Source organism: Monodon monoceros, unplaced genomic scaffold (assembly GCF_005190385.1).
Source record: "Monodon monoceros isolate NGI ecotype Baffin Bay Population unplaced genomic scaffold, NGI_Narwhal_1 Super_Scaffold_18, whole genome shotgun sequence".
NCBI classification, from domain to species: Eukaryota; Metazoa; Chordata; class Mammalia; order Artiodactyla; family Monodontidae; genus Monodon; species Monodon monoceros.
Genome location: NW_021703774.1, coordinates 105,336,697 through 105,346,838, shown reverse-complemented (window position 1 = coordinate 105,346,838; position 10,142 = coordinate 105,336,697).

Below are 10,142 nucleotides of genomic sequence, written 5' to 3'. Positions count from 1 at the left end.
CCACTCTCTCACTTCGTCCCAGCTTACCCTTCCCCCTCCCCGTGTCCACAAGTCCATTCTTTACGTCTGTGTCTTTATTCCTGCCCTGCCCCTAGGTTCAGCAGTGACCATCTAGAGGGGTGGGATAGGGAGGGTGGAAGGGAGACACGGAGGGAGGGGATATGCGGATATATGTATACATATAGCTGATTCACTTTGTTATACAGCAGAAACTAACACATTGTAAAGGAATTATACTCCAATAAAGATGTTAAAAATAAATAAATAAAATAAAAACTTGCCAAAAAAACCCCATTCACACCAGCAGCCAATCAACTAGTTGCTGCCCCTAGAGGTGGGCAGTTGTCGGTGTCCCGAACTAAACATCTGCCTGCAGGGGTCTAGCCAAGCTTTAGGCCTGAGGGGTGGTATACATTACAACCTCAGCTGCTCAGCCAGGACTGAGGGAACCATTTTCCCATGCTCTTACTCATGCTCCTTGGTGTTGGCTGGTGTTGCAGGTCAGAGTGACCTAACAGAGCATGTGTAAACGGTGAGACCCAAACCACAGTGTCTGATGAACGTACACTATGACACTAGCATGAAATGGGGCTCAGAAGAGCATAGCTCAAAGTAACTGTGAAGTGAGCCAGGCCTGCTGCAGGTCTAACAGTAAAGTATGGTAGCTAGTCTCCAGAAGGATTTCTAAAGATCCACAACTCCTATTGTTCATGGGCTTATGTAGTTGCCTCCCACATTAGGGTATGGGATGGCCCCACTGACTTATTTAATTAATAGAAAGCAGCAGAAATGATGGGCATTTTTGTGTTCTTGGGAACTCTGAGATGTCATTTACAAAATTCAGCTACAGTGACAGAGAGACCCCTGCAGAGGTTCCAAGACTATACTGAGAATGAAAGAGGCCTCACAATCCCTGCTTCCCAGTCAAGCCTCAAGATGATCTTATTTGCAGTTATTAGGCTCCAAACATGACCAGCAAAAGAACCTCCCATTTAAGCCCAGTAAACCAATAGAATTATGGAGGAGATAAGCTGGTGGTTGTTTTAAGCTGCCAAGTTTTAAAATGGTTTGGTCCATAGCTCCAGATTACTGAAACAACCAGTAACCGTATTATTCAGTGTTCCATCTGGGAATCAAAACCACTGTGAACATTGCAGAATTGAGAATTTATTATAGGGGTTAACTGGGACAGTAAAGAACTGAAGAAAGAACCAGAGGATCAGAAAAAAGTTACTAACAAGCCTCCCTGAAATACTGGAGTTAGCTTTTGGTGTTGGATGTTGGAAGCTAAGTAAGGCCAGGAACTAGAGTGGGACCATGAGGGTAGAAGTCTATGGAAGTTTGTTGCCTCTGCATATCTACAAGCTCTGTGAGATTGTTGCCAAGTATCTTGTTATGGGTCTAGGATCATCATGATAGGTCAGCAAAGCCAGCATTCAAGAAGAAGCGTTAGACATGGAGTAGGGAAGAGTAAGGACACCAGCCCATCTCCATGTTTCTTACTGCCTCCTATCAACCCTCCCTTCAGGCAGTTATGGCAGCTGTCTTACATCTGCCTTCCCAATTTAAATCAAATATCTCTTTTCACCAGCTCTAACCCAAAACCTCACAGTTTCTGTGAAATGTATTTCTATTTTTTCTAAGTTGCTTCAGCAAAGCCAATTCAAACATGGAAGCATGTAATGATGACTTGTTGCACAGCAAGGAATTTCCTTATGTCGTAGTAAGTGGACCCTGTCCCTAACGTAATAATAAAAATGTAAGCAAACAGGAAGCTATGAGCTCCTGTGACCTGGTAGATTACTTCCTCCACATTGGCTGCATTGACTACAGAACTTCTGGCCCACTCCCATGAGGAACTGTGGAGGCATGTTAAACTGTGCCCATTTATCCACTTACATCCATATCTTGTAAGCCTTTTATACTGCTTGTTTGCTGACTCAGCAATAAACCCAAGTGAAAACAATTTAAGAGACCTTACCAATTTCCAAATGATAAAAATAGTTTTGATATTGAATAGAAGAGAAGGAACTGCCATGAAAAAAAAATAGAGACAGCTTTTGTGTGTGTGTGTGTGTGCGTGTGTGTGTGTGTGTCCAAAGATGTTTATTATAGCATCATATATAACAACCACAATCAAATTAAACGTCTGTCAGTGAAGGACTCAAATAAAGCACTGACATCTACCCCTTAGAACAGCATCTGGTCATCCTAACAGGAGTGTAGTAGATCTAGATGTCCAACAGGGAAAAATCTCCAAGATACATTAATAAGTGTAAAAAAACCAAAGGATAGAACAGTGTGTGTGAAACGATCCATTTGTGTAAAAAACAAATGTAGAGCTACAGATACATACACATACACACTAATGCACGCCTAAATTTACTAGGCTGATGTACCAAAGAGCAGTCATCTCCAATGAGCACCTATGGCAACAGGTGAAGATATGTCCTTTTTATTTGATCCCCTTCTGTTCTATTTTATAAAAAGTAAAACAATACATATAAAAAGAAAACAGTTTTATACTGCCCTGCCTAGGTGTTTATAAAATACTGATGTAATGTCCAGAACTCCTACTATAATTCCTGGAAAATAAACCAGGCTAGAGGGAAAAAAGCTTTAGAAGTGGGGCCCTACCCATATATCCAGACAAAACTATAATTCAAAAAGACACGTGCACCCCTATGTTCATAGCAGCACTTTTCACAATAGCCAAGACATGGAAACAACCTAACTGTCCATCAACAGATGAATGGATAAAGAAGATGTGGTACATATATACAATGGAATACTACTCAGCCATAAAAAAGAATGAACCAATGCCATGTGCAGCAACAAATGAGAAAACTCAAGTGTGTGAGATCAAGAAAAGAATGATTCAAGAAGGAAGGAGCAGTCAACCGTTTCTGGTTACTGCTGAAATGTGGCTAATGAATATAGCAATACAGTTATTAGTGACCTTAATAAGAGAAATCTTGCTAAAGAAAAAAATGGGTAGTGAATAAATAGAAAAACTGTGTGTACACAATTCTTTCAAGAATCTTAACTTGGAAGTAGAGTGTAGAGAAGGAGTAGAAATTGGGAAAAGTAATATGTGGTGCAAAGAGACTTAATTTGTAGTACAATTGTAAAGTTTTTTTGGAAATGTTATAGAACTATTTTATATTTTAAACTCTATATACTGAACTGATAAAAATTAAAACTTTTACACAATTCTTTGTAATTAGACATTGGTAAATAGCAACATTGGTAAATAACAGAAGTTATGCCTTAGTTTTCTCACCTGTAAAAATGGTATACTAATACCCAGTCCAAGTGTTGTATAAATCTCATTAGATAATGACAGATCCTTGGCCTCATTCCTGCACATACTTAGTGTTCAATTCATAGCAGCTTTCATGCTGAGAAGCTTTGTACTGTTGTACCCCAAACTCAGGGATCTTAGCACTGAGTGCCAACTGTTCATCAGTCAGTCAGTCAGGATATCAAACTCCTACTATTTATCAACACTTTGCAGCTAAGTGCTGTGGATAGAATGATGAATGAAAATACTGCTCTAAGTCCTCATGGAGGTTAGACTCTAGCAGAAAGACAGATATTAAACAAATCACAAGACATAAATATTTACAAGTTTTCAAAGTGGTCTGAAATTTCATTCAGTCATTCAAAACCTTGTCTTGTTCCTGATCTTAGTGGAAATGGTTTCAGTTTTTCACCATTGAGAACGATGTTGGCTGTGGGTTTGTCATATAAGGCCTTTATTATGTTGAGGTAAGTTCCCCCCATGCCTACTTTCTGGAAGGTTTTTATCATAAATGGGTGTTGAACTTGGTCAAAAACTTTTTCTGCATCTATTGAGATGATCAAATGTTTTTTCTCCTTCAATTTGTTAATATGGTGTATCACATTGATTGATTTGCATATATTGAAGAATCCTTGCATTTCTGGAATAAACTCCACTTGATCATGGTGTATGATCCTATTAATGTGCTGCTGTATTCTGTTTGCTAGTGTTTTGTTGAGCATTTTTGCATCTATGTTCATCAGTGATATTGGCCTGTAGTTTTCTTTCTTTGTGACATCTTTGTCTGGTTTTGGTATCAGGGTGATGGTCGCCTCATAGAATGAGTTTGGGGTATTCCTCCCTATGCTATATTTTGGAAGAGTTTGAGAAGGATAGGTGCTAGCTCTTCTCTAAATGTTTTAACAAATTTGCCTGTGAAGCCATCTGGTCCTAGACTTTTGTTTGTTCAAAGATTTTTAATCACAGTCTCAATTTCAGTGCTTGTGATTGGTCAGTTTATAATTTCTATTTCTTCCTGGTTCAGTCTCAGAAGGTTAGGCTTTTCTAAGAATTTGTCCATTTCTTCCAGGTTGTCCACTTTATTGGCATATAGTTGCTTGTAGTAATCTCTCAAGATCCTTTGTATTTCTGCAGGGTCAATTGTTATTTCTCCTTTTTCATTTCTACTTCTGTTGGTTTGAGTCTTCTCCCTCTTTTTCTTGATGAGTCTGGCTAACGGTTTATCAATTTTGTTTATCTTCTCAAAGAACCAGCTTCTGGTTTTATTGATCTTTGCTATCATTTCCTTCATTTCTTTTTCATTTATTTCTTTTTTTTTAACATCTTTATTGGGGTATAATTGCTTTACAATGGTGTGTTAGTTTCTGCTTTATAATAAAGTGAATCAGTTATACATATAAATAATGTTCCCATATCTCTTCCCTCTTGCATCTCCCGCCCTCCCACCCTCCCTATCCCACCCCTCCAGGTGGTCACAAAGCACCGAGCTGATATACCTGTGCTATGCGGCTTCTTCCCACTAGCTATTTACCTTATGTTTGGTAGTGTATATATGTCCATGCCTCTCTCTCGCTTTGTCACAGCTCACCCTTACCCCTCCCCATATCCTCAAGTCCGTTCTCCAGTAGGTCTGTGTCTTTATTCCTGTCTTACCCCTAGGTTCTTCATGACATTTTTTTTACTTAAATTCCATATATATGTGTTAGCATACGGTATTTGTCTTTCTCTTTCTGACTTACTTCACTCTGTATGACAGACTCTAGGTCTATCCACCTCATTACAAATAGCTGAATTTTGTTTCTTTTTATGGCTGAGTAATATTGCATTCTATATATGTGCCACATCTTCTTTGTCCATTCATCCGATGATGGACATGTAGGTTGTTTCCATCTCCGGGCTATTGTAAATAGAGCTGCAATGAACATTTTGGTACATGACTCTTTTTGAATTATGGTTTTCTCAGGGTATATGCCCAGTAGTGGAATTGCTGGGTCATATGGTAGTTCTATGTGTAGTTTTTTAAGGAACCTCCATACCGTTCTCCATAGTGGCTGTACCAATTCACATTCCCACCAACAGTGCAAGAGTGTTCCCTTTTCTCCACGCCCTCTCCAGAATTTATTGTTTCTAGATTTTTTGATGATGGCCATTCTGACTGGTGTGAGATGATATCTCATTGTAGTTTTGATTTGCACTTCCCTAATGATTAATGATGTTGAGCATTCCTTCATGTCTTTGTTGGCAGTCTGTATATCTTCTCTGGAGAAATGTCTATTTAGGTCTTCTGCCCATTTTTGGATTGGGTTGTTTGGTTTTTTGTTATTGAGCTGCATGAGCTGCTTGTAAATTTTGGAAATTAGTCCTTTGTCAGTTGCTTCATTTGCAAATATTTTCTCCCATTCTGAGGGTTGTCTTTTGGTCCTGTTTATGGTTTCCTTTGCTGTGCAAAAGCTTTTAAGTTTCATTAGGTCCCATTTGTTTATGTTTGTTTTTATTTCCATTTCTCTAGGAAGTGGGTCAAAAAGGATCTTGCTGTGATTTATGTCATAGAGTGTCCTGCCTATGTTTTCCTCTAAGAGTTCGATAGTTTCTGGCCTTACATTTAGGTCTTTAATCCATTTTGAGCTTATTTTTGTGTATGGTGTTAGCGAGTGATCTAATCTCATACTTTTACATGTACCTGTCCAGTTTTCCCAGCACCACTTATTGAAGAGGCTGTCCTTTCTCCACTGTACATTCCTGCCTCCTTTATCAAAGATAAGGTGACCATACGTGCGTGGCTTTATCTCTGGGCTTTCTATCCTGTTCCATTGATCTATCTTTCTGTTTTTGTGCCAGTACCATACTGTCTTGATTACTGTAGCTTTGTAGTATAGTCTGAAGTCAGGGAGCCTGATTCCTCCAGCTCTGTTTTTCTTTCTCAAGATTGCTTTGGCTATTCGGGGTCTTTTGTGTTTCCATACAAATTTTGAAATTTTTTGCTCTAGTTCTGTGAAAAATGCCAGTGGTAGTTTGATAGGGATTGCGTTGAATCTGTAGATTGCTTTGGGTAGTAGAGTCATTTTCACAATGTTGATTCTTCCAATCCAAGGACATGGTATATCTCTCCATCTATCTGTATCATTTTTAATTTCTTTCATCAGTGTCTTATAATTTTCTGCATACAGGTCTTTTGTCTCCTTAGGTGCGTTTATTCCTAGATATTTTATTCTTTTTGTTGCAGTGGTAAATGGGAGTGTTTTCTTGATTTCACTTTCAGATTTTTCATCATTAGTATATAGGAATGCCAGAGATTTCTGTGCATTAATTTTGTATCCTGCTACTTTACCAAATTCATTGATTAGCTCTAGTAGTTTTCTGGTAGCATCTTTAGGATTCTCTATGTATAGTATCATGTCATCTGCAAACAGTGACAGCTTTACTTCTTCTTTTCCGATTTGGATTCCTTTTATTTCCTTTTCTTCTCTGATTGCTGTGGCTAAAACTTCCAAAACTATGTTGAATAAGAGTGGTGAGAGTGGGCAACCTTGTCTTGTTCCTGATCTTAGTGGAAATGCTTTCAGTTTTTCACCATTGAGGATGATGTTTGCTGTGGGCTTGTCATATATGGCCTTTATTATGTTGAGGAAAGTTCCCTCTATGCCTACTTTCTGCAGGGTTTTTATCATAAATGGGTGTTGAATTTTGTCAAAAGCTTTCTCTGCACCTATCGAGATGATCATATGGTTTTTCTCCCTCAATTTGTTAATATGGTTTATCACATTGATTGATTTGCATATATTGAAGAATCCTTGCATTGCTGGAATAAACCCCACTTGATCATGGTGTATGATGCTTTTAATGTGCTGTTGGATTCTGTTTGCTAGTATTTTGTTGAGGATTTTTGCATCTATGTTCATCAGTGATATTGGCCTGTAGTTTTCTTTCTTTGTGACATCCTTGTCTGGTTTTGGTATCAAGGTGATGGTGTCCTCGTAGAAAGAATTTGGGAGTGTTCCTCCCTCTGCTATATTTTGGAAGAGTTTGAGAAGGGCAGGTGTTAGCTTTTCTCTAAATGTTTGATAGAATTCACCTGGGAAGCCATCTGGTCCTGGGCTTTGGTTTGTTGGAAGATTTTTAATCACAGTTTCAATTTCAGTGCTTGTGATTTGTCCGTTCATATTTTCTATTTCTTCCTGATTCAGTCTTGGCAGGTTGCGCATTTCTAAGAATTCTCCATTTCTTCCAGGTTGTCATTTTATTGGCATAGAGTTGCTTGCAGTAATCTCTCATGATCTTTTGAATTTCTGCAGTGTCAGTTGTTACTTCTTCTTTTTCATTTCTAATTCTATTGATTTGAGTCTTCTCCTTTTTTTCCTTGATGAGTCTGGCCAATGGTTTATCTATTTTGTTTATCTTCTCAAAGAACCAGCTTTTAGTTTTATTGATCTTTGCTATTGTTTCCTTCACTTGTTTTTCATTTATTTCTGATCTGATTTTTTTCCTTCTGCTAACTTTGGGGTTTTTTTGTTCTTCTTTCTCTAATTGCTTTAGTTGCAAGGTTAGGTTGTTTATTCGAGATGTTTCCTGTTTCTTAAGGTGGGTTTGTATTGCTATAAACTTCCCTCTTAGAACTGTTTTTGCTGCATCCCATAGGTTTTGGGTCGTCATGGCTCCATTGTCATTTGTTTCTAGGTATTTTTTTAATTTCCTCTTTGATTTCTTCAGTGATCACTTCATTATTAAGTAGTGTATTGTTTAGCCTCCATGTGTTTGTATATTTTACAGATCTTTTCCTGTAATTGATATCTAGTCTCATGGTGTTGTGGTTGGAAAAGATACTTGATACAATTTCAATTTTCTTAAATTTACCAAGGCTTGATTTGTGACCCAAGATATGATCTATCCTGGAGAATATTCCATGAGCACTTGAGTAAAATGTGTATTCTGTTGTTTTTAAATGGAGTGTCCTATAAATATCAATTAAGTCTGCCTTGTTTAATGTATCATTTAAAGCTTGTGTTTCCTTATTTATTTTCATTTTGGATGATCTGTCCATTGGTGAATGTGGGGTGTTAAAGTCCCTTACTATGAATGTGTTACTGTCTATTACCCCTTTTATGGCTGTTAGTATTTGCCTTATGTATTGAGGTGCTCCTATGTTGGGTGCATAAATATTTACAATTGTTATATCTTCTTCTTGGATCGATCCCTTGATCATTATGTAGTGTCCTCCTTTGTCTCTTCTAGTAGTCTTTATTTTAAAGTCTATTTTGTCTGATAACAGAATTACTACTGCAGCTCTCTTTTGGTTTCCGTTTGCATGGAATATCTTTTTCCATCCCCTTACTTTCAGTCTGTATGTGTCTCTAGGTCTGAAGTGGGTCTCTTGTAGATGGCATATATATGGGTCTTGTTTTTGTATCCATTCAGCCAGTCTGTGTCTTTTGGTGGGAGCATTTAGTCCATTTACGTTTAAGGTAATTATCAATATGTATATTCCTATTCCCATTTTCTAAATTGTTTTGGGTTCATTATTATAGGTTTTTTCCTTCTCTTGTGTTTCTTGTCTAGAGAAGTTCCTTTAGCATTCGTTATAAAGCTGGTTTCATGGTGCTGAGCTCTCTCAGCTTTTGCTTGTTGGTAAAGGTTTTAATTTCTCCATCAAATCTGAATTAGATTCTTGCTGGGTAGAGTAATCTTGGTTGCAGGTTTTTCTCCTTCATCACTTTCAGTATGTCCTGCCAGTCCCTTCTGGCCTGCAGAGTTTCTGCTGAGAGATCAGCTGTTAACCTTATGGGGATTCCCTTGTGTGTTATTTGTTGTTTTTCCCTTGCTGCTTTTAATATGCTTTCTTTGTATTTAATTTTTGACAGTTTGATTAATATGTGTCTTGGCGTATTTCTCCTTGGATTCATCCTGTATGGGACTCTCTGTGCTTCCTGGACTTGATTAACTATTTCCTTTCCCACATTAGGGAAGTTTTCAACTATAATCTCTTCAAATATTTTCTCAGTCCCTTTCTTTTTCTCTTCTTCTTCTGGAACCCCTATAATTTGAATGTTGGTGCGTTTAATGTTGTCCCAGAGGTCTCTGAGACTGTCCTCAGTTCTTTTCATTCTTTTTTCTTTATTCTGCTCTGCAGTAGTTATTTCCACTATTTTATCTTCCAGATCACTTATCCATTCTTCTGCCTCAGTTATTCTGCTATTGATCCCATGTAGAGTATTTTTCATTTCATTTATTGTGTTGTTCATCATTGTTTGTTTGCTGTTTAGTTCTTCTAGGTCCTTGTTAAATGTTTCTTGTATTTTCTCCATTCTATTTCCAAGATTTTGGATCATCTTTACTATCATTATTCTGAATTCTTTTTCAGGTAGACTGCCTATTTCCTCTTCAATTGTTAGGTCTGGTGGGTTTTTATCTTGCTCCTTCATCTGCTGTGTGTTTTTCTGTCTTCTCATTTTGCTTATCTTACTGTGTTTGGGGTCTCCTTTTTGCTTTCATTTATTTCTGATCTGTTCTTTATGATTTCTTTCCTTCTGTTAACTTTAGGGTTTTTTTGTTCTTCTTTCCCTAATTGCTTTAGGTGTAAGGTTAAGTTGTTTATTTGAGATGTTTCTTGTTCCTTGACATAGGAGTGTATTGCTATAAACTTCCCTCTTGTAACTGTTTTTGCTGCATCCTATAGGTTTTTGGTCATTGTGTTTTCATTGTCATTTGTTGCTAGGAATTGTTTGATTTCCTCTTTGATTTCCTCAGTGATCTCTTGGTTATTTAGTAGTGTATTGTTTAGCCTCCATGTGTTTGTATTTTTTACAGATTTTTTTCCCTGCAATTGATATCTAGTCTCATAGCG